Raw genomic sequence first — 23,137 nt, 5'->3', positions numbered from 1 at the left:
TGGGTGGTGGTCAGCCGGAGGTGTGGAAGAGGGAGTGGGTTTTTTTTGGGTTTTTTTTTGTTTTGTGAGATTGAGAAGGAAATGAGAGAGAATGAGTGAATGAGAGAGAAGTGAGAGGGTGAATTATGAGGAAGTGAGAAGGGAGGATTAGAAGGAGGATGGAGTTATACAAATTAGGATGGAGTTGTACATGGATTAGGAAGGGAGATTAGGGAGGGAGATTTATGGCCATCCATTGAGATGAAATCTCATCCCTCCATCCCTTCCATCCAAAGGCCCTTATAAGGACTTAGGGACTCAATGGATGTAAGGACCTTAGAAGAACCCCTATATATATATATATATAAATACATAAATTAAAAAAAAATTACATTAATAAAAATGCAATTCTTATATTTTCATTGAGAGTCTTATTCTCTTCTATGATATCCGTCCTCTCCTCCTTGGCTATTTGGAGGTTCCGTTCAGCAGTTGCTATATCGTTATATAGTTGCAACTGCTGCTGCTCTGTCAAGCCATCTTTTTTGGCCTCCTTCAGTACGGATCGAGCATCTACAAGGTAGCTCCTGAAACTTTCCTCAATGTGGAGCAACCGGCGGATGAAACTGTTGTTGTTCTCGATCATAGTAAGAGTCTTAAGGATGATATCATTCATTTTGTTGATGGAGTTTGGAGTTTGTTTGAAAGATTAATTAGGGTTTATTTGGAGTTTGTTTTAGCAGTTAGGGTTTGGAGATGTATAGTGAGATAATGGAATGTTAGTTGAGATAATGCATGTATTTATACTAAACAATGTGTGGTTTGAGTTGTTTTTTAATTAATATATATGTTAGGAAGTTGTGTCATAATCATCATCATATCTCTCTCTGCTGCTTCAAATCTTATTACTAACCCTTTTCATTCCATATTGTCCATTCATATGCACAGGGATGGTAGTAATAATGCATGAATCGGAATTATAATGGGCCGTAATTATGCATGCATCTAGTAATATTTAATTTAGTTTTTTTTATTTTTCAAAAACAAACAACAACGGTTATTTATAAACAACCCGTTTTCTTTAGTTATAACAACGGTTTTGTATATTACAACCCATTGTTATAACTTTCCCCCCAAAATTGAGTCACACTTTCCACAACGGGTTTTTATACTTAAAACCGTTGTTAATAGTTTTAACAACGGGTTCCTTAAGAAAACCAACCGTTGTTAAAACCTTTTACAACGGACGCATTAACAACGTCCGCTTTTTTATATAACAACGGTTTTTAACCGTTGTTATAGCCTGTATCTGTAGTAGTGGGTCGTTAATTAAGTTGTATAATAACCGCAAAAATCGTTGTAAGCTTATGTAGGTGAATTGGTAAATCATGTTACCAATCATTAATTCCTTCAAAGAAACCGCTTTCTATGAAAGAATGAAACAAGTATAACAATCAATAGAGAAAGGAGGATGCAGTGCGTGATGTCATACATTTATGAGAATGCACGAAAAATAGGAAAAATTAACATTCAATGTTTTAATTTTACTTGTGAAACATATTTAACAAGTTTTAACATTTATATAATGATCTGCCACTAAATTATATAAATGATTCGAAAACCCAAATATTAAACAAAAATGAGCATCGCTTGAGCGAAACATCCCATAATTGTGTGAATTCGGTAAGTCACGTTGACTAATTCTACCTCTAGAACTCTTGGTTGACGAATTTCCTTAAATCCATCTACTAGCCCTGGAACACAAGACCGTCTTATATCCCGTTGAGTCCAACCAATTTTGACGTGTGATAACCGCTTACCACCTTACTTACTCAAGGTAAAAAGAGAACATCCCGCTTGGGCGAGCGTGGCTCTAATGAACAAGAGATCATAGGTGTTACTAATTGGTAAGGATAATCTCAATTTTAGTTATGTGAGAGATCTTGTCAATTTAGTCATAAATACCCTATATGTGAACTAAGTCGGTGAATGTAAATGACGTGAATTGACAATCGCGAGAATAAAATGCATGTGAATGGCGATTTTGGCATGCGTGAAAATAAAAACAAGCAAACAAGTAAGCATATGAATAAATCCTAGTATGGCCACCTAGTTAATAAAAACTAGTCTATTACATTTCGAAAACCAACTCTTTGGTCCCTTGCCTCTTCATTCCAAAATTATCTCCATATAACCACTGACAGGTTACGATCCTGGGACCTGTGGGTTATGGCCCACCACGCTTCCGCTGCGCCACTCTGATACCACTTGAAAGATTATAGATCCATATTAGACTCTCTAATAAAAAAATAAATTATCTCATAATTTATCATTTTGGTGATCTATGTAACATGCATACAAATATAAAAGCATAAAAATTAAAGTTAAGGAAAAACAATTTCCTTACATAGATTTTTAAGGTAATATGGGCACAATCAAGATCTCGTACCTTGATTGTTCTTGAGCTTATAACAAAAGGATGATCCTCCTAACAAATCTTCAAAGAGAAGATCTCCCAACAATGTGCACCCAAGAACTCAACCCAATTAATCTAACAAGTATTTACTAGTAACTAGTTAGAATAATTCCCTTGATAATATGTAAATATTACTAACACTCTTAGTAATTATTTATTTTAGTTTATTAAAAACTTAGTAAAGGATGGATAATTATTTTAGAGAGATAAGTAGTTTTTGTTCACATGCAAAACACATGAATGAGCTTACATGCAAAAATGAACAAAAATTTGTCTTAATAGAGAGGAGGAAAACCGGGTGGGAGGGGTAGTGTGTAGGAGTGGATTTGTTTCAATTTTTGTCTAAAAACATTATGACATGCACAATGATCATATGACACTTATGGAAGAAAAACAAGTAAAAGTGAAAGATTATGATCATCCACTAACTTCATTTACACGGTCCAATTGCCCATTTACGGGTCCATATCGATTCTTATATTTGTCGCACATATACGTGTAAATTTTACTTTAAACATCGTTTCATGTTTAAATATTTCCATAATTAATTTCGTTCAAATCACTTCGTAAATATACGTGTACCGCTATACATATTATTTGCGTACTAATATTAATCACATTAATAAATTAGTACAATTTTAGTGAACTAACAATTAATTAACTAAAACCCGTCTTCCAAAATTTATTATTCAATTTTCGCATAATTAAATAATAACTGTCGTGCCTCGAGTTCAAAACTCGAAATCTCTCTAAAATAATCGACTAACCTTTTAGTCTATAAATTAAGGGACTAAATAAGTTGTATCTCATGCAATTAATTAGTTGTCTATTGGGGTTCATTCCTTTAGGTGTGACCGAAAGGGGTCAGTTGATCACCGCCGTCTCACGAAATAACGTCAAACTCTAGTCAGCCAACCGTTATCGATTTACGTTAATCAACTGACGAGGATCAAATAATTAAATATCTGATAATATTCCTTTAATGAGATTTATTATGTATACGCACTATTGTGGAGGACACTAACTCCAACACGATCGGGGTTGACTGCCTCTTCCCGCATTGACTTGCTTGCATACGGAAGTGAATTCTTTTCTTCTTTTTTTCGAAAACCACGTCCCCGAATGGGGTTCTTGCATGGGGAAGCGTTTCAAATTCACTCCAAATTCTCCTTTCTTCATTTTCACCTAAAAATCACAAAAAGAAACATTGTCAAGTCGAGTATTTTATTACTAATCTACGAAAAACAATAAATTGCAGAAAATTAAGAACAAAAATAAATAAAAGCAATAAAAAGCTTGGGTTGCCTCCCAAGAAGCGCTGGTTTAACGTCCCGCACGACGAAAAAGCTTGAGTCGGTTTAAGCTTTCTTTGGTAGAGGTTAAACGGTCATTTCCTCTATCACACCAAAGATCACATTCTCAATGTAGAGCTTCAAACGATGACCGTTTGCTTTGAATTTTTCGCCCTTGGTGGTCATCACTTCAACGGAACCGAACTTGTCGACATTTATCACGGTATATGGACCGGTCCACCGTGATCGTAATTTTCCCGGAAATAGCTTGTAACAGGAATTTAATAACAAGACCTTATCACCAATTTGAAATTCCTTGTTCAAGATCTTCTTGTCATGCCATCTTTTTGTTTTCTCCTTATAGAGACGGGAGCTCTCATAAGCTTGCAAACGATTCATAAAGTTCATTGAGTTGCAATAACTGCTTCTCTCCACTCAATTTCGGGTCCATGTTAAGCTCCTTAATTGCCCAAAAATCCTTTTGTTCCATCTCAACGGGAAGAGGGCACGCCTTTCCATAGACCAACCTATATGGTGAGGTACCAATAGGTGTCTTAAACACGGTACGATAGGCCCATAAGGTGTCATCGAGCTTCATACTCCAATCCTTTCGTGATTTGGCAACAACTTTCTCAAGTATGGACTTGATCTCACGGTTGGAAACCTCCACTTGGCCACTAGTTTGTGGGTGATAAGCCAAGCCTCTTCTATGATAGACTCCATACTTTTCCAACAAAGCATCAAGTTGTTTCTCACTGAAATGAGTACCACGATCACTAATGATTGCTCTTGGAACACCGAACCTTGGAAATATGATCTTCTTGAATAAGTTAATCACGGTGCGAGCATCATTGGTAGGAGTAGAAATTGCCTCTACCCATTTAGAGACATAATCAACGGCAACCAAAATATACTGATTCCCTTTTGAGGAAGGAAACGGTCCTTGATAATCTATACCCCAAACATCGAACACCTCTACTTCCAAGATACCATTTAGAGGCATCTCGTGCCTCCTTGATATGGAGCCCGTCCTTTGGCAAGCATCACAAGCCATTACGAAATTCTTAGCATCTTGGAACATGATTGGCCAATAGAAGCCGGATTGCAACAACTTTGCAACGGTCTTGCATGGTCCATGGTGACCACCATAAGGAGAAGAATGACATCCTTCTAGAACCCCTTTCACATCCCAATGTGGGATACATCTCCGGAATAGTCCATCGGAGCAATGTTTGAACAAATGTGGATCATCCTATAGGAAGAACTTGGCATCATGTAAGAACTTCTTCCTTTGTTGATATGAAAGGTTGGGTGGCAACTCTCTCCCAACTAGGTAGTTGGCTATGTCGGCATACCAAGGAGTATTGGCTTCCAACATCATTAGAACATCGTCGGCGAAGTAATCATCGATAGGTAATTCAATACCTCCATCATGGAACTTTAATCGGGATAAGTGATCGGCAACAACATTTTCGGCCCCCTTCTTGTCTTTAATCTCAAGATCAAATTCTTGCAAGAGCAAGATCCATCTTATCAACCTTGGCTTAGCTTCTTGTTTGGCTAGGAGACGCTTCAATGCGGCATGATCGGTATGAACAATGACTTTGGAACCGATCAAGTAAGAGCGGAATTTGTCTAAGGCATAGACAATGGCAAGTAGCTCTTTCTCCGTCGTGGCATAGTTAATTTGAGCTGCATCCAAGGTTTTGCTAGCGTAGTAGATAGCATGGAGAACCTTATCCTTTCTTTGTCCTAGCACGACACCTACCGCATAGTCACTTGTATCACACATGAGCTCGAATGGCAAGTTCAAATCTGGTGATTGGATGATAGGTGCGGAAATTAAAGCCTTCTTGATCCTATTAAAAGACTCAAGACAGTCGTTAGTAAACACAAAGGGAGCACCTTTTAAAAGAAGCTCCGTAAGGGGTTTGGCAATCTTAGAAAAATCTTTAATAAAACGGCGGTAGAAACCCGCATGGCCTAAGAAACTCCTTACACTCTTCACATTTACCGGTGGGGGTAGTTGCTTAATAATTTGGACCTTGGCACGGTCCACTTCAATTCCTCTTTCCGGAACAATATGACCAAGCACCACTCCTTCATTTACCATGAAGTGGCACTTTCCCAATTCAACACCAAATCAACCTCTTTACAACGCTTCAAAACTTTGGACAAGTTAGTCAAACAAGCATCAAAAGAAGAACCATAGACACTAAAATCATCCATAAACACCTCCATGATGGACTCAATGTAGTCGGAAAAGATGCTTATCATGCAACGTAGGAAAGTGGCAGGGGCATTACAAAGACCAAAAGGCATTCTACGGTAGGCAAATGTACCATAGGGACATGTAAACGTTGTCTTCTCTTGGTCATCCGGGTGAATGGGTATTTGAAAGAACCCGGAATAACCATCTAGGTAGGAAAAATATTTGTGACATGCCAACCTTTCCAACATTTTGTCAATAACAGGTAGTGGGTAGTGGTCTTTCTTGGTGGCTAGATTTAGCCTCCTATAGTCAATGCACATTCTCCAACCCGTCACAATTCTAGTTGGAATTAACTCATTTTTATCATTTTTGACTACGGTGGTTCCTCCTTTCTTAGGAACCACTTAGACCGGACTCACCCATTTAGAATCGGAAATTGCATAGATAATTACCGCATCTAACAATTTAAGTACTTCCTTTTTTACCACTTCTTGCATGTTAGGATTTAGTCGTCTTTGACCTTAGACACATGGTTTATGATCTTCCTCAAGATTAATTCGATGCATGCAAAATTTGGGACTAATGCCTTTTAAATCGTCAAGTTTATAGCCAATGGCTTTCTTGTGAGACATTAAGACATGAAGCAATTTAGCCAATTGACTCTCATCTAATTTAGCACTAACGATTACCGGACACATTCCCTCATTATCTAGAAAAGCATACCTCAAATTGGAAGGAAGGGGCTTAAGCTCGGGTTTTTGTACCTCAAGATCTTTAGGTGTAGCAACCAAGCCTATAAAGTGTGAGCTCTCCTCCAATGATAGCTCCTCTCCATCCAATTCTTACTCCAAAGCATCAATCTCCTCATTTCCAATCTCATTATCACCTGCAAATGATTCTAAAAGCAAGAGTGCCTCCAAGGGATCTTTAGATAAAGATCGAGGTGTAGAGTCTTCTATAACGATGTCAACAACATCCAAAATGTCAATAGAATAACAAGACTCTTCTATCATTGGACTCTTCATGGCACTATTCAAATTATATGTGACCTTATCGTCACCCACTTCCAATGTAATTTTACCGTTCTTGACATCAATTAAGGCACCCGCGGTGTGTAAAAATGGTCTTCCCAAAATGATTGGGATTTGGGAATCCTCGGTCATGTCAAGAACAATAAAATCAACCGGAATGAAAAACTTACCAACTTTAACGGGAACATCCTCCAAAACTCCCAAAGGGCGTTTTATAGAACGGTCCGCCATTTGTAATGTGACACTAGTGCATTTTAAGACTCCCATATTAAGCTTAGCACAAATAGAATAAGGTATTACACTCACACTAGCACCTAAATCGCATAAAGCTTTATCAATTTGGTAGGTGCCAATTGTGCATGGAATAGAAAAGCTACCGGGATCTTTTAACTTAGGAGGGGACTTGTTTTGCGAAAGAGCACTCACCTCGACGGTGAGAGCTATTGTTTCAACCTCATCAAAAGTCCTCTTCTTAGTTAATATGTCTTTCATGAACTTAGTATAAGATGGAATTTGAGTGATTAATTCGGTAAAAGGAACGGTTACCTGGAGATTCTTCACAACTTCCATAATTTACCGAATTGAGAATTCTTTTGATGCTTTGCCAATCTATGAGGAAATGGCACTTTGACTTTTTCCGGAATCTTTGATTCAACATATTTCTTTGGAGGAGCATCCTCCACTTCCTTAACTTTCTCTACAACAACAAGTGGATCATCCACTTTCTTGGGAATTTCTTCATTTTCTTTATCATTTGGAGAGATCTCCAACTCAACAAGCACCTCCTCATCTTCTTTGGGCATTGATGGCCCATCATATTTTGTACCACTTCTTAAGGAGATAGCATTAAGGGTAGCATGTGGTTGCTCACCTTGAGAGGGTAGTTGACCCGATTTCCTTGAGGCGCTAGATGAGGCCAATTGAGCCATTTGTTGCTCCAACATCTTAATTACAGCATTTTGAGATTGCTCATTCTTTTGGATTTGAGCCAACAATTCCTTTTGCATACGGACTATCAAGCCCTCAAGCTTACCTTCTTCTTGGTTGTTTTGTTGGGCATTTTGTGGTGGAGATTGATTTTGTTGGAAATTGTTTTGTGGGGGCCTTTGTTGATTTTGATAACCCGGTGGAGGGACATATTTTTGTTGTTGAGGGACATAGTCATTTTGTTGGGGTGGGGGTTATGGTTGAGGATTTAGCACATTGTCGCTTCTATAAGACATATTCGGCTGAAATCTTGAATTTGGGTTATATGTGTTTGAGAATGTACCCGGTGGATAAGCATTTGTCTTAAAGCTAGAAAGGCATTTACCTCTTCAATAGGAGCTTGGCAATGTGATACGTTTGTCGTATACCTATCAAAAATAACCAACTGGCTCTAACTAATATAGCTAGGGAAGTCATGTCGATCTCCTCAGGGAGGCAAGATATCTGTAGAAGTAAAGACAAGAGCAGTAAAGGCAGGAAAATAAAATTAAACTATCAGATAGAGAAGGGTCATGTCAGGATTTCGGTTCACTATGGTAGTCCAGTGACTCAACTGTAAACAACTTAGACAAATTAATGCGAGACGGATATGGAAAGGTCCTTCCGGTCCACTTTCTACCCTAAACTTCCACTAACTTAACTTCCGTCCTCGTCAGGGTAGTCTACTGTTCATAGCAGGCCTATTTAGTCCAATCTTCCGATCCAGGATTAATTTTAGCCAGATTAAAGGGATGACTCAGAAGCGTGCACTCAACTAAGTCGGTAAAAATACAGTTAAATTGCTATGGTGACAGAGTCTCACAATTAACTCATCTAAACTATTTACTACATCGTCACATTCCTACCATAGATCCCCTAATCCCAACATGAATTAGATTTAGCTACTCATATCGCTATTAATATAATCAAAACTAACAACAAACAATGAAGTAACAATAAACATAATGAAATAAATAATAAAGTGCATAAAAGAGAATTAGGGCAGAAAATAAATGAAGCAAAACAAGTCATTAAAGCAATCGAAATAAAGATTATTATTAAGAAAGGAGAAAGAGATTACAATCGTGATAATCCGGCGTAAAGAACGACAAATTCCAAGCGAATTAACCCCAAAGACAAAGTTACAGTGAGGAATGAAAATGATAGATGAAAACTGAGTAAAAGTGTCGATGATAATAAAATTCAATGATTAAAAGATTAAAAGATAGCTAATGACCTAGTAACGTAATGCTTAAATAGAAAATAAACTAAGTCCAAAAGCTAAAACAAGCTTGCGGGCTAATTAAAGCCCACGCCAGAAGAAACCACTCGATCGAGTGGAATAAATCCACTCGATCGAGCAAAACACCAGAAAATCTACTCGATCGAGTAGAATAGTTACACGATCGAGTAACCTCTCTTTTCGGCACTTCTGGATCGAGTAAATAACTGCTCGATCGACCAACTGAGGCCATAAAAACCAGTCAATCGAGTAATAAAACCACTCAATCGAGTCTTCTTCCTTCAAATCAGCCCAATCTCGTCACCGACTTCCTCGTAAACCGTGTCTTCACGCATTCCAATGCAGTATCTCACTCTGGAATATCCCGTCTCCTCTAAATGCATGCAAAAAGGACGAAAAGTGGTACGAGTCCATTACTTTCGCGTTCATTTCTACAAAACGGACAAAACGAACCAAAGTAGCCAATTCGGGGCATAATATTATATAAACAGTACAAAAATGCATGGAAATACGTGCTAAAATAGGCTAAAAAGACTATACAATATGCACGTATCACAATGAGCGGCATAATGACCCACACCTCCGCAACCATCACACACAACGATTTGGCTTGTTGAAGACATAGCATTGACTTGTTGAATGGAATCTCTAGCATCCCTTTTCGCCAATTGTTGGAGCAAGGCGATTTGAGCTAGCAAAACGGAGTTGTTGGAGGATTCTTCTTTACCTTTGGATGACACAACTTGGGAATTGACATATTTTGCATCATGGACCGCCATAGATTCGATCGTGGCATGAGCAAGGTCGGTGTCAATTTGATCAAACCGCCCATTGTTGGCGGAATCAAGAATCCTTCGGGACTCGGCACAACATCCATTGTAGAATGTTATTGCTAGAAACCAATCATCTAGCCCATGATGTGGGTATTCTCTTTGAAGCTCTTTATACCTCTCCCAAGCCTCATATAAGCTCTCAAGAGCTTGTTGACGGAATTCGGTAATTTGGCTCCTCAAAGTTTGAGTTTTCTCCGGTGGAAAAAACTTTTGATAGAAAGCTAGGGCCAAAGTCTCCCAATTGGTGATTCCCATGGCGGTGCGGTCAAGGCTATTGATCCAAAGCTTGGCCTTGTCCTTCAAAGAGAAAGGGAAAAGTATTTCCCTTATTTGGGCTTGAGTGACGCCCGTTTGACGGATCATGGAGCAATAGTCACAAAAGTTTTGCACATGAAATTTGGGATCCTCCAAAGGACTTCCCCCAAATTACTTCCTCTCCACAAGGCTATTGAAAGCCGGTTTGATCTCGAAGTCCGGCACGGTGATTTGAGTGGTTGTGATACCGGCCGGAAGCATGGCCGCGGTGGGCTTTGACTGATCGGAAAGTTTCACCATATTTTTGGTAGTAGATGGTGGTGGTGGTGGTGGAGATGATGAACTTGAAACCTCCTCCTCTTCAAGGGCTTCTAGATCGTCTAAATAAGACTTTCTAGCACTTTTGGCTTGTACGGGAGAAGAGGCCTCTTTTACTTCCTTCCAAAACCGTCGTCTTCTCCTAAAGGTTCTCTCGGGATCGGAATCCGGTGAAAGAGATTCTCCCTTGCATGAGGACCTGGGCATAAGACAACAATTTCTAGAGAAGTGATAAGTAACGGTCTCAAGGAACAAGTGTTCCCCAAGACAAAGGAAAACAAGATAAAAATCTACAATTCAAAATGCAATAAAACCGTTTCCCCGGCAACGGCGCCAAAATTTGATTGGCTTATCGCGTACCTATGCAAATATAATTTCCCTAGACACAAATTAATGTAGTAATAGGGTTCGAACACAAGAAAACGGGAATTACGTCGTGAATTGCTATGGGTAGATTTTTATCAAGGTCGACTTTGATTTGGGTTTGGTTTGTTTGGTTGATGATTAATAAAAATTATGATGTAAATTATATAATTAAAATGGAGTCTAAAGGGTTCGGGTCACACATGCAAAGGTAAACATATGATTATGATAAGTTCGGTATTAATAATTTTGTCAATTGTTTAGGCTTAGAGATACCCACCTTACGGCATTAGTATCAACCATAGACCGGGTCCTAGAGAAACTCTCGTCCATGACTAGGTCGTCCTACCACACATGTTTATTCTAATTCAATTTCGTGCCTCTCGACTTTAGAACGAATGAACAAACTTAATCTACGATTATGGCCGATAACCAAAGATTAAACGTAACAATGCAAACATGTGATGGAAACAATTGAACAATATTATTATCAACCTATTTTAACATGTTATATATTTGATTTTGCATGGCTCCCCTAGCCTTTAGACTAGGAAATTTAGCTACTCATACTCAAATGTAAATTACAAACTAAATTATAAGAAATGCTAAACATGGTTGTATGATTTATATGGATTAGATGATATAACATGTAAAAGGAATAATGCCAAAGTAAAATGAAGTACTCAATTATAAATTATGTGGTAACTAAATTAGTAAAGTGAAATTGCAAACTTAGTATTAGAAATACCGTAATGGAAGAGAACCTATATGGAAGAACAAATAACAATAACCAAATGCTTGAATAATAGTTTGTAGTACAAATGTTGAAAGATTAACTAATGGAATGCTTAACAACTTGTAAATTAAAATGAGAAAACTAATGAGAGAAAATATAATGCTTGAGGCTATTGTAAGTAAACTTAGACGTGAAAATGAGATACCTAAAGCCTTGGAATACCTCTCCTATTTATAGGAGAGGAAGCGCAAAACGTAAGAAATCAATGAGCATATGGCCCCGATCGGGGTTGGGCGGCCCCGATCGGGGTCGTGTGTTTCCTGATTAATTGCCTTAATTCCTTGATTAATTACGTGAGGAATCTCTATGCTTGTTTTTTAATGCTCCTTAATCACCCGGTAATGCTCTAAATTCCTAGCATCCTAAGCTTTCTTGGCATCCAATGCTTGCACCTTAATATGGACCTTCATTTTGGGCTTGACTTTACATTTGGCTTCATTTGTAATTCCTTACTTCAATCCACTAAATCTTCATGCAAAACCCAAGTAACTTCACACACTTAGTCCAATATTTGGTCTTGTTTAGCTTAGTGAACTTGGTGTACAAAATCATAGGAAAAAGCCTCTAAATGCTTAGATTCCTACAAAACCGTAACAAACACAACAATACACCTAGAACACAAGATTATCTCAAATATATACTAATTAAAGTATGATAAATAATAGAAACCGAGCTAAAATGAGGGGTAAAAGTATATATAAAATGAACATATCAAAGTAATTTACGTCTTTTCTTCATGCAATGCATTCTCTTCTTATCACGGGATAACACTCCCATCTCTAACATAACGACAATCCTATTAGCATATCTATTTGTTGTATGTATAGACTGTAGACATGTCTCCTAAAAGTTTTCACCCCATGTTAGCCGTCTATTTTTTTTTATTTTTTTTTTTGAGGAATTTTTTTTTTCGTTATTAGCTTATCAGAACGTCACATTCAGACATGGGTATAACACCAAACAAACAGCGTAACGTAATATGGTTTAAATCGTAATAACATGTTTTAACTACTACATCATACAAGAAGAACACTACGATTAGGTTCGTGCATCGCACGGGCATTAAATCTAGTATATACATAAAAAAGTAACTTTTGAAGCAACTTCATTGGCTATTGTTTTGATGCGATTTCATTGGCTATTGTTTCAAGGAATATTTAAATATAAAAGTAATATAAAAATCTAATTAATTGTAGTATACTTTTGCACTTTTACGTACAAAACGATATCTACATCATTTAGAATTTGTATAGAGTTGTAATTCCTTTCCTGTATGATGTTGAGTAGGATACTTAGCTATCATTATATATAAATTCCATACGTTTCAGCCTTTTTCTATTCCCCTTCCATGTCATGGTTTTCTAAACACATCATTTTCCAATCTAACCTTGCTAGCATTACCCTGTGTAGGAAATACTTCTCTAGAAGAGCCCACCCCCCCTCTCTAAAGGTTCCCATATTTGGAAATACATTGGCAAAGGATGGCCTTCGTTTACTAAATCCTTAACGTGGTCCATTGGCAATGGATCAAGTATTAGTTTGTGGTTTGATTCTTGGAGCCCCCTTGCAGCCCTTAGATCTCTCCTTTATGGACCCCTCTCCGACTCGGCCTTCTCTGCCCCCCCCCCCCCCCCAGCGCCATCATTTCCAATGGTCATTGGGATCTGAGTCGAATTGATTACCCTCTCCCAACTGAATTTATCAACACCATCTTATCTACCCCTCTCCCCACCTCCCCTTGTCTTGACCTTGCTACTTCTATCTTCACCTCTGGTAACTCCTTCTCCCTTCAACTGGCTTATAGTAGCCTCCTTGATAGCTCCCATTGTAATACTACAGTTTTCTATGTCTATGGGTACTTTATCGAGTGGGGCTTACTCTGTCGAGTAAGTAGTTTTTGACACAAAATAGTAGACTGCCTGTAGGGTACTCGATCGAGTAATTTGGGGACTCGATCGAGTATGGGCCACTCGATTGAGTAAGTTACTTACTCAATCGAGTAAGTGTGTTTTACGGGCTGAGCTTGACGGGTTTTGTTAATAATGCGAGATTAATATAAAAGGGTTTGTCGTTATTTCTTAAACATCTTTTCAACATCCTAAAAATTTCAAGAGACGATTAGAGGTTACGTGCTTTGCTTCTCTCGCATTATTGGCAAATCCCTAAGCTAAGTTCGTCGGATCATCTTGTTCTTTACACCGTTGCGATCATCATGTCAGGGGTAAGTTCCTTGTATAATTTATGTTGTGTTTTGTTGAGTTTCTTTAAACCCTAATTGGGTATTGTTGGGGGTTTTTGGGTGATTTGTATGGTTGTGGTGGTAATTGTATGTATGCATGTTATAGGAAGAGGATTCGTAGAGGAGACTTTCTGATTAGTTTCTAAATCGTCTGTGGTGATTGCTATTTCAGGTAGGGTTTCCCTACTCAGTATTGGTTACATAGTATTGTTGTTGTGATTGTTGTTGTATATCATATCGCTATTGAATTGGTTTTGGTGATTGTTGATAGTATAATGTTGATTGGTTGTATAACTGTCTGTGATCTTTAGGGTGCGTCCCTGGCTGAGTGGAGTCACTTACGGGAGTGGCTTCACGCCCTTGATTCGCCTTCTGTGGAACCCGCCACAGAAGGGATGTGCACATTAATGAACATGGGTTTATCGCTGAGATGAGATGAGCGGGGCTTAGGTGGGAACGGCTGCGGTCCCCAACTGGCAGCGAGGAGTACTTGTTGCGATGCGTAATCTGGTAGAGCTACACACTTTGGCGTGTAGTCAGGGGTGTGGAGATAAGATGGAGTTGTGGTGATTGGGTTGAGCTGATTGAGTTGTTTCTAATACTGTTTCATTGCGGTTGTTGTTTTATGTAATCAGTACTGATCCCGTTTAAATGTTTTAAAAACTGTGGTGATCCATTCGGGGATGGTGAGCAGTTGTTGAGTAGGTATGATGGCTTATACGAGGGATAACTGGGATGGCGTCATCACATGTCGTGGAGTCTTCCGCTGTGTCGTGAACTAGTTGTTTAGTCGTTTGGATTTTGAGAACATTTGTATTTCTTTTTGGCAGTTTTGGATTTCGGTTGTATCACTTAGACTTTATTTTTATTTAAGTATGTTTCGTTATTGTCCATTTGATTATCATTGCCTCGGGTAACCGAGATGGTAGAGTTCACATACCTTAAATGGTCCTGGTAAGGCACTTGGAGTATGGGGATGTCACAAAGTGGTATCAGAGAGACGATGTTAAAACCTGTAACCAATGGATCTAATGAACCAGTCACTGTGGGGTGTGTGTCAGGATCGCTATGTGTTTATCTTGTGTTGTGTGTCTATATAGTAATGTGTGGTGTGAAATGGTGGATGCATGCATTTGGAGGATAAGAGTTGTAAGGTGAAAGATGATGATGATATGATTATACATATGTCGTTGGTTGAATACGTGAATTGCATGATACTTGATTTAAAACGTGGCTTATTAGAAACATGAAAAGGAATTTATTGATGTTTGTGTATATAAAGAGATATCGTATATATATATGTGTGTGTGTGTGTGTGTGTGTGTGTGTGTGTGTGTGTGTGTGTGTGTGTGTGTGTGTGTGTGTGTGTGTGTGTGTGTGTGTGTGTGTGTGTGTGTTTGTCTATCGTTTGCATAAAAGTATAGTTGGTGGAGAGTGTTGAGATAAGCATGCGGGTAGTATACGAGTTAGCATGACTCGATCGAGTGGGGGGCAATCGATCGAGTAGGTGAGAGACTCGATCGAGTAGGTGTAACTTGATCGAGTGGGTAGTTTTTCGTTTCTGGGTAGTAGTCTGTTTTTGGGCACTCAATCGAGCAGGTTCGGGCACTCGATCGAGTGGGGTCAACTCGATCGAGCAAGGAGGTGGCTCGATCGAGTGTTTTTGGATACATTCTGGTCAGGTTCTGGAGTCGGGGCACTCGATCGAGTAAGTGGGCAACTCGATCGAGTGACCTCAACTCGATCGAGTGGGTTGTGGCAGTAGATCGAGTAGGTGCTGTACATGTCGTTTTCGTGTTTTGAGATATGGGATGTGTGTTCATGGTTACCGTTTCTTATATAGTTCCAAGATGCCGTTAAAGAGAAGCGCGTTGTATGTCAGGGCAGAGAACATGAGTATAGATGAGATTGTTAAGATGTTGGAGCACCAAGATGCGCTTACTGAGGCTTTGAAGAAAATGGGAAAAGATAAAGAGGCGGGGCCGGATCACTCAAAGATAAGTATACATATAGCGAGGTTTAATCCTAAGGAGTACATGGGAACTGGGGCGCCAATTCTGCTGGATAATTGGCATAGAGAGATGGAGAATATACTCAATCTGGTTCATTGCCCAGAGGAACTTCGAGTGGAACAAGTTGCGTTCTACTTGAGAGAAACAGCTTGAGAGTGGTGGGATAAGGTTAAGGTGAGTGCTCTGGACTTATATATGAAACAGGGGTTACCTGCTATACCATGAAATGAGTTTAAAGGGGCTATGAGGCGAGAGTTTGTGCCGGAGCATGTGCATAGTAAGCTGAGAGAAGAGTTTGACGACTTTAAGATGACTTCTGACATGACAGTTGTCGAGTACTATCATAAGTTTAACGAGAAATCTAGGTACGCAGAGGATATGGGACTAAACCAAGAGAACCTAGCCTTTAGGTTTGAGAAGGGGTTGACACCCAAAATCATGGAGAAGTTGCTGGTAGGGGTCCTTAAAGATGTCAAGGAGGTGTATGAGCGTGCCGGGAGAGCTGAGAGGTTAGTAGAGATGACCAAGGAGAACCAGGAGAGAGATTCTGAGAAGAGAAAGGCTGAGAGTGACGGTGGTGGTCAGTCTAGTTACAAGAGGGGCGGCCATAACCAGTGAGAGCTTACTCTTCCGGGTCGGGGTTTTTTGCGGTGGAGCTTCTTATGGGCGTGGCCGTGGTGGTGATAGCAGCAGTTGGGGTTTGTCTTGTTTTAACTATGCTGGTGTGGGCCACAAGAGGCATGAGTGTACCAGTGCTATGAGTGGGGGTTTCCAGAGACCGTCACAGAGGAGTTTCTCTCAGGGTCCGTCTCAGAGTTATGCTAGTAACAGGCTGACTGGGTCATGGAATAACCGGGGTGGTCAGAGTAACAACAATGGTGGGGCTAACCGCAATGGCTATAATTCATATCAGAAACCGGCGACGAACAACAACAACCAGGGGTTGGCTACTAAGCCATCTACCTCAGCTAGTACTGTCCAAGGAGGTGGGCAGAATACCAGTGGTAAGCTGTTCATGATGGAGAAGAAAGCAGCTGAGGATGATGCTCACGTTATCAGGGGTACTTTTCTTGTTAATGGAGTCTTTACCTTTGTTTTGTTTGATTCGGGAGCGTCACAGTCGTTTGTATCGTTGAGTCATGCTAAGCTGTTGGGTTTGAGTGAGTATGAGTCTGTAAAAGAGGAAGTTTTTATACCGTCGGGTGAGTCTGTATCTTGTGGGTGGTTGTATAGAGGTGTGTCTATGATAGTTGGGCAGGTTGACCTACCAGTGGACTTGTTAGATTTTCCATTGGATGATTTTGAGATGATAGTTGGTATGGACTGGTTGGGTAAGTATAAGGCTAATATAGATTATCATCAAAAGAGGGTTTCTTTGAGAGGTCCTAAGGAGATTAGTGTGTCTTATCGTGGGTTTGTTGTCAAACCCAAAATTAAGTTGATTGCAGCAGTGACCTTGAAGTCTTATCTGAGGAAGGGGTGTCCGTTGATCTTATGCCATATGAGAGACCATAGTATGGAGAGTGTGACAGTTGAGCAGATACCAGTGGTGGGAGAGTTTCTAGATGTCTTTCCAGATGAGATATCAGGTTTGCCACCGAAGAGGGAGATAGATTTCAGCGTTGAGTTGAAACCGGGGACGGGACCAATCTCTAAGGCACCGTACCATATGGGTCCTAAGGAGTTGGAGGAGCTGAAGAAACAGCTGGATGATCTGATTGAGAAGGGATACATTAGACCTAGTGTATTACCGTGGGGAGCACCAGTCTTGTTTGTGAAAAAGAAAGATGGGAGTTTGAGGTTATGCATCGATTATAGGGAGCTGAACAGAGTTACAGTGAAGAACAAGTATCCTTTACCGAGGATAGATGATTTGTTTGATCAGTTCAACGGTGCAGCGGTCTTTTCTAAGATCAATTTGAGGTCGGGTTACCATCAGGTGAAGATTCGGTAGGAGGACATACCAAAGACAGCTTTTACATCGAGGTACGGTCACTATGAGTATGTTGTGATGCCGTTTGGGTTGTCTAATGCACCTGTAGTGTTTATGGATCTGATGAACCGGGACTTCAGTTAGTTCTTGGATCAATTTTTTGTGGTCTTTATCGATGATATCTTAGTCTTTTGTAAGACTAAGGAAGAGCATGAGGAGCATTTGAGGATAGTGTTGTAGACTTTGCGAGACAATCAGTTGTATGCAAAATTGTCTAAGTGTGAGTTCTGGTTAGAGGAGGTTGCTTTTCTAGGGCATGTGATTTCAAAGACGGGTGTTGTTGTGGATCCTGCAAAGATAGAGGCAGTTACTCGATGGGAAGCACCTAAGAATGTGGCAGAGATCAGGAGTTTGGCAGGGTTTAGCAGGGTACTATCGACGGTTCGTGAAAGACTTTTCCAAGATAGTCAGACCGATGACAGCTTTGATGAGGAAAGAAAACAGGTTTTGTTGGGATGAAAGTTGTGAGACGGCGTTCCAAACATTAAAGGAACGTTTGACCACAGCTCCAATCTTAGCATTGCCTGAAGGGTGTGAGAACTTTGTAGTGTACACAGATGCTTTAAAGAATGGGTTGGGATGTGTGTTGATGCAGAACGGGAAAGTGATTGCCTACGCTTCTAGGCAATTGAAGCCTTATTAGGAGAACTATCCGACACATGATCTAGAGTTGGGTGCGGTTGTATTTGCTCTCAAGATTTAGAGGCACTATCTTTATGGGGCAACCTTTAAGGTGTTTTCAGATCACAATAGTCTCAAGTACATCTTCACTCAAAAGGAGTTGAACATGAAATAGAGGAGGTGGATGAAGCTGATTGGGGATTATGACATGGATATTATATACCATGAAGGGAAAGCTAATGTGGTTGCAGATGCCTTGAGCAGGAAGAGTGTGCATTCTCTATGCACAACTATGTCTTTGATGAGGTTGAGAGATGAGGTTGGAAAGATGGGGATATATATGATACAGAAAGGGGATGCTAGAGGAGATTTGACAGTAGAGCCAGACCTTTATGATGATATTCGCAGGAAACAAACTTTGGATCCCAAGATTGAGGAGTGGAGAGCTAGAGTAGAGAAAGGGACGGTGTCTAGATTCTCTATTCATACAGATGGCAGTGTGAGATTTGATGGGAGGTGGTGTGTTCCTAATGATGAGGAATTGAGGAAGCTGATCATAATAGAGGCTCATTGCACACCATATTCGGTACATCCAGGTGGTGACAAGTTATATAAAGATTTGAATTAGACTTTCTGGTGGCCTGGGATGAAGAAAGAAATAGCTGAGTTTGTGGCTCATTGTTTGACATGTCAAAGAGTAAAAGGGAAGCAGTGACGACCACAAGGTAAGATTCAGTCTCTTGAGGTACCTGAGTGGAAGTGGGAGTCCATTTCTATGGATTTTATAGTGGTTTTGTTGAGGAGTCAACAGGGTAATAACATGATATGGGTTATAGTTGACCGTCTGACTAAATCAACTCACTTTTTGCCGATGAAATATAATTGGACCAAGATACAGTTAGGTTTGGCCTATAGGAAGCATGTGGTTCGTTTGCATGGGGTGCCTAAATATATAGTGTCCGATAGATATGCGAGGTTCATATCACGGTTTTGGAAAGAGTTACAGGAGTTGATGGGAACTACTTTAAAGATGAGTACTGCATTTCATCCTGCGGCAGATGGCCAGACAGAGAGGACCATCAAGACTTTAGAGGATATGTTACGAGCTTGTGTTATGGATATTGGTGGTAGTTGGGAGCAGCGTTTGGACCTAATTGAGTTTTCTTATAAATACAGCTATCACATGAGTATCGGCATGACACCGTTTGAGGCTTTGTACGGGAGGAGATGTAGAAGTCCGATCTGCTGGGATAATAGAGCTGAGGCAGTGGTTTTAGGGCCAGAGATGGTACAGGAGATGGTTGAACAGGTTAAGCTGATTAGACAAAAGATAAAGGCGGCCCAGGATCGACAAAAGAGTTATGCAGATCTACATCGTCGTGACATAGAGTTTTAGGTTGGGGACAAGGTTCTTTTGAAAGTGTCTCCTATGCGTGGGGTCATGAGATTTGGGAAGAAAGGGAAGCTCAGCCAGAAGTTTATCGGACAATATGAGATTTTGGATCGTGTGGGTGAGGTTGCTTACCGGTTAGCTTTACCAGATGCTTTGGATAGAGTACATAATGTGTTTCATGTGTCTCAGTTGCGGAAGTATGTGAGTGATCCTTCAAATGTGTTAGATGTAGAGAACATCGAGCTGGACGAGTCCTTATCTTACCTTGAGGTACCGAAACAGATTCTTGATCGCAAGGTTAGGAAAACTAGACGTGGGGAATCAGTGTTGCTTAAGGTTCTTTGGTCTAACCATGAGGTTGAGGAGGCTACTTGGGAGGCGGAGGAGGCTATGAGGGAGCGGTATCCGTCTCTTTTTGATCAGGTATGTGTGGTTACAGAGACGTAACCATGTTTCTTTTAGGGGGATTGGAGATGGTCGCATAGAGTTTTTGTATGTTTTATATTGGTTTTAGCACAGTTAGTAGTTGTCTTGAGTCGAGTTGAGTGTTGTTTTGGGAGGTGGTTTTGATGAGTTTTGTTTTGGGTTTTGGTCATGTGGTCGTGTTGGGAGGAAGTTAGTATGTTTTGTTTTGTTTATGGGTTGAACATCGGGGACGAAGTTTTTTTTAAGGAGGGAAGACTGTAATACTACGGTTTTCTATGTCTATGGGTCCTCTATCAAGTGGGGCTTACTCTGTCGAGTAAGTAGTTTTTGACGCAAAACAGTAGACTGCATGTAGGGTACTCGATCGAGTAAGTTGGGGACTCGATCGAGTAAGGGCCACTCGATCGAGTATAAGTGTGTTTTACGGGCTGAGTTTGACGGGTTTTGTTAATAATGCGAGATTAATATAAAAGGGTTTGTCGTTATTTCTTAAACATCTTTTCAACATCCTAAACATTTCAAGAAACGATTAGAGGTTACGTGCTTTGCTTCTCTCGCATTATTGGCAAATCCCTAAGCTAAGTTCGTCGGATCATCTTGTTCTTTACACCGTTGCGATCATCGTGTCAGGGGTAAGTTCCTTGTATAATTTATGTTGTGTTTCGTTGAGTTTCTTTAAACCCTAATTGGGTATTGTTGGGGGTTTTTGGGTGATTTGTATGGTTGTGGTGGTAATTGTATGTATGTATGTTATAGAAGGATGATTCGTAGAGAAGACTTTCTGATTAGCTGCTAAATCGTCTGTGGTGATTGCTATTTCAGGTAGGGTTTCCCTACTCAGTATTGGTTACATAGTATTGTTGTTGTTGTTGTTGTTGTTGTTGTTGTTGTTGTTGTTGTTGTTGTTGTTGTTGTTGTTGTTGTTGTTGTTGTTGTTGTTGTTGTTGTTGTTGTTGTTGTTGTTGTTGTTGTTGTTGTTGTTGTTGTTGTTGTTGTTGTTGTTGTTGTTGTTGTTGTTGTTGTTGTTGTTGTTGTTGTTGTTGTTGTTGTTGTTGTTGTTGTTTGCTTTTATTCTTTATTTCTTCTTCTTCTTCTTCTTCTTCTTCTTCTTCTTCTTCTTCTTCTTTTCTTCTTCTTCTTCTTCTTCTTTAAGCTTCTTTCTTGTTGTTGTTGTTGTTGTTGTTGTTGTTGTTGTTGTTGTTGTTGTTGTTGTTGTTGTTGTTGTTGTTGTTGTTGTTGTTGTTGTTGTTGTTGTTGTTGTTGTTGTTGTTGTTGTTGTTGTTGTTGTTGTTGTTGTTGTTGTTGTATATCATATCGGTATTGAATTGGTTTTGGTGATTGTTGATAGTATAATGTTGATTGGTTGTATAACTGTCTATGATCTTCGGGGTGCGTCCCTGGCTGAGTGTAGTCACTTGCGGGAGTGGCTTCACTCCCTTAATTCGCCTTCTGTGGAACCCGCCACAGAAGGGATGTGCACATTAATGAACATGTGTTTATCGCTCGGATGAGATGAGCGGGGCTTAGGTGGGAACGGCTGCGGTCCCCCACTGGCAGCAAGGAGTACTTGTTGCGATGGGTACTCTGGTAGGGCTACACACTTTAGTGTGTAGTCAGGTGTGTGGAGATGAGATGGAGCTGTGGTGATTGGGTTGAGCTGATTGAGTTGTTTGTAATACTGTTTCATTATGGTTGTTTTATGTAATCAGTACTGACTCCGTTTAAATGTTTTAAAAACTGTGGTGATCCATTAGGGGATGGTGAGCAGTTGTTGAGCAGGTATGATGGCTTATGCGAGGGATAGCTGGGATGGCGTCATCACATGTCATAGACTCTTCCGTTGTGTCATGAAGTAGTTGTTTAGTCGTTTGGATTTTGAGAACATTTGTATTTCTTTTTGGCAGTTTTGGATTTCGGTTGTATCACTTAAACTTTATTATTATTTAAGTATGTTTCGTTATTGTCCATTTGATTATCATTGCCTCGGGTAACCGAGATGGTAGCATTCTCATACCTTAAGTGGTCCTGGTAAAGCACTTGGAGTATGAGGGTGTTACACTCATACTGCCCACCCCATGTCTCCCCCGGTTGACCTTAGTTGGATTTGGAATATTCGGACTCAGCATAAAATTCATGTGTTTCTTTGGCTTGCTTGGTGGGATAAGCTCCCTCATCGAGCTAGTCTCTTCACTAGAATCGTTTCTTACACCCCTTGCTGCGACCTTTGCCCCCTCGACTCTGAGAATTCTCTCCACATTTTTCGTGATTGTGCTTTCTCGCGCGCTATCTGAAACTCCTTCACAGCCTCCTCAGACTTCTTTGGTTCCAATCTCCAGGGGTGGCTTGACACCAACCTTTGCTCCCCTCATGCCAATTGGCCCACCTTCTTCTCCTTCATTTTGTGGCACAACGAACGTCTCTTTAGTGCCTCCACCCCCCTCCCTCTTAAGCCTTGGTTAGACGGAGTCTGCCATTTGGCCTGTGACTGGTCTTTCGCCCAACATTTTTCCTTGTTGGGTGCCCCTTCCTTACCCCTAACCCTACCCATAGCCCTTCGTGTGGCCCCTGGCTCCATCCCCTGATCCCTGCCTTAAAATCAACGTTGATGCATCCTTTTGTGCTTCCTCCCTCTCTTGCGGAATCGGGGGTGTTGTTAGAGATTGGACTGGGCGTTGGGTTAATGGGTGGA

General features: G+C 40.2%; 1 non-coding gene across 1 annotated transcript; it reads left to right on the top strand.

The window, feature by feature from the left end:
- The first annotated feature begins 10,108 nt into the window (after positions 1-10,108).
- LOC141658208 (small nucleolar RNA R71) lies at positions 10,109-10,215 on the top strand. Its single transcript, XR_012549108.1, has one exon. It is a non-coding gene; the product is annotated as a small nucleolar RNA R71 (small nucleolar RNA).
- Positions 10,216-23,137: the final 12,922 nt, after the last annotated feature.

The sequence above is a fragment of the Silene latifolia genome, chromosome 5 (assembly GCF_048544455.1).
Source record: "Silene latifolia isolate original U9 population chromosome 5, ASM4854445v1, whole genome shotgun sequence".
Classification (NCBI taxonomy): Eukaryota; Viridiplantae; Streptophyta; class Magnoliopsida; order Caryophyllales; family Caryophyllaceae; genus Silene; species Silene latifolia.
The sequence above is the reverse complement of the archived record's forward strand: the minus strand, read 5'-3'. Positions and strand labels throughout refer to the sequence as shown.